Below are 2,688 nucleotides of genomic sequence, written 5' to 3'. Positions count from 1 at the left end.
AAGAAAAGGGATTCAACAAAGGGGTAAGTCTTATGTTTTGTGAATAAAAGGAACAAATGTTCATTGAATCATTGATTTTTTTAAAAAAAAAAACACTTTCTATGTGTATAATTACTATTAATTACCATAGTTATTAGTGGCTTTTATGTATAACCAAAGGCCAAAATAAGTAAACCTTTTCTACTTTTTACAGTGAGGTACTATGACAAGTTCCCTTGTGTAGGTTCTCTCAGGTATTTGGGAGGAATTCAGAGTGAGGAGAACTTGTTAGAGACCCTGCTTCCAAATGCATGGCTCTCCTAGTACCATATCCTCTCAGGACTGCTGGGGAAGTTCACCTATAAAAGTTCCTGTGCTTAAAGCTATTTATCAGCTTTAACATTATGTCAAGGTGAGCTGATGCATATTTAATTTTAATTTGGATTAATCATGTAAAAAGCATAGTCATGAGGTACATGAACTGCCTATGAAGCCATTCCAATTTTTTTTACATGAATGGGAAAGATATTCTTCATCGTAACTTTTTCAGAGTATATGAGCATAGTTGTTACTATGGAGATGAAATGTTACTTGAGACCTTAAGTGGGCGGGCAAGTCTCACCCTACTTGTTCAGTGGACTTCTTACACTTGTTCACCTTAAAGTGCATAGGGCCAATTTCAGCTAAAGTACGGATATTAAGTGTAGTGGGGCTTCATGGCACAAGATATTAATCCAGTACCCAGAAGAAATTTAGATAGTTGCACACATTATATTTACTTTCTCAGCATCCTTGCCTGGAAGTTCTACTCCTCAGTCCTTACAGCTTCTGAAGTCTTCTTTATGTTGTTACAGCTGTGGCTGAAGTCTCTTCTTGACAGATGCTTTGATCACTGCCCTCCCAGCTCACCTGCCTTCACACCACCATTCTCTGCCTCTTGGTCTATTCAGAACTTGTCGTCTGTTGACTTGTTAGCACCTTCTCACTTCACTTCCTTCATTCTATAGCCTGACCCCTGCAAAGGATGAAGAAATGAGCGGGCTAGTCTAACTCTTCAACCCGTTAAGAATTGCTTGTTTCTCCTTAAGGAGACTACAGCCCAAGAAGCCAGAGGACTTGGGTCTTGTGGGTGTTAAGTGTCAGGACCAGGTTTTCTTCTAGCTCCGCCCCTTCCAAGCAGGACTAAGGATGGGGGAGCCCTTGCACCTGTTGGCTAGCAGCTCCTTTACCTCGATGTGGGGGCCTAGGGAAGCTAATCCTGTTCTCTTCCTATTCTGTAGCATTCTTACAGTACCTGCTTTACAGAGGTCTAGCCAGGAAAGAACACAGAGCAAGCAGTCAGCCCTCCGCCTGCCTTCCCCATCACAGAGGAAGGACTTCAGAGAACGCTTGAGCTCTTTGACGAGCTTTTATCTTACCTAAGATGGCACTTAACCTTTTCTTTTTCTTTATAAATGTTAAAGTAGCCACATAGAAAGGGTGCTTCAGGGAGTGTAGGTGTGATGGAGATATGATGAAAGCAACTCCCTGTAATTTTTATTGTATTTCTTACATTTACAGCCATTAAGATTTTCTAGATGATTTTGTCTGTTAAACTCAGACAACCTGATTCTTCTGTCATGTCGCCGCATGTGGTCAGGGAGAAAAAAAAACCAAACCATCTTTTATAGTTACCAGTGAATTTTCTTAGAATTTTTTAATTTTGAGATTATAATTACATCATTTCTTTCTTTCCTTTCCTTGCACCCAACCCTCTCAAGTGTCTCTCTTTATTCTTTCTTTCAAATTCATGGCCTCTTTTTTCACTGTTATCGAATGCATATATGGACATGTCTACACATATATATTTCTAAATACAACGGCTCGCTCGGTATGTTAATCAAATGTATGTTTTCAGGGTCGACTGTTTGGTATTGGGTAACCATCTGGTACACTCTTCCCCGGGGAGGATTATTTCTCCCACCCAGCATTCCTTGTCTGCCTGTAGTTCTTTGTGTAGAGTTGAGGTCTTGTGAGATTTTCCCCTTACCCTTTGACATGTCCATTGGGTCATTCCTGCTCAGCTCTCACTCACCAGTCATGGTACTGAGACTTCATGCGTGTGGCTTCCAACATTACTAGTGGGCACAGTCTCACAGCAAACTCCTTCCTACCAGTGAATTTTCCATTCTGACTTTATTTTCATTGATTTGATTTTGACTCGACTGACAAAGAGTATCCCCTTTAACCTTGTGGTATTTATATCCTGAGAGCCTTTAGAACCCTGGCACTCCTTTTTCGAGCCAGTTACTGTAGAGGGCAAAAAAGTGCTTGCGCACACAGGTATGCACTGGAGAAGCCAGGAAAGTTCAACTCCTAGGCATCCTTTAAAGGAAACATGTTTAACCTGTCCTCCTGGAATGCTAGGAATTGGTGTAATTTACAACCTGGTAATCCCTTGCTAGCTAATGCTCTATGCCCATCTCCCAGAATTTATTGTGTTTTACTTATCCCAGACCCTCTCCCCCGTAAACCTTGAGCATTGCTTCTAGGCCATAAAACTCATCCTTGTGAGAGATGCCATTTATACCTACAACAACCTAAGTGACCTCTGTGTTATCATAGGACCAGGCATTGTGTTTACCTCAGTCATTTTCCTTAGACCCCTATCTGGAACATTGTTTCTTTTTTTTTATTTTTATTTTTTGGTTTTCTAAGACAGGGTTTCTC

Source organism: Mastomys coucha, unplaced genomic scaffold, assembly GCF_008632895.1.
Source record: "Mastomys coucha isolate ucsf_1 unplaced genomic scaffold, UCSF_Mcou_1 pScaffold15, whole genome shotgun sequence".
NCBI classification, from domain to species: domain Eukaryota; kingdom Metazoa; phylum Chordata; class Mammalia; order Rodentia; family Muridae; genus Mastomys; species Mastomys coucha.
The sequence above is the reverse complement of the archived record's forward strand: the minus strand, read 5'-3'. Positions refer to the sequence as shown.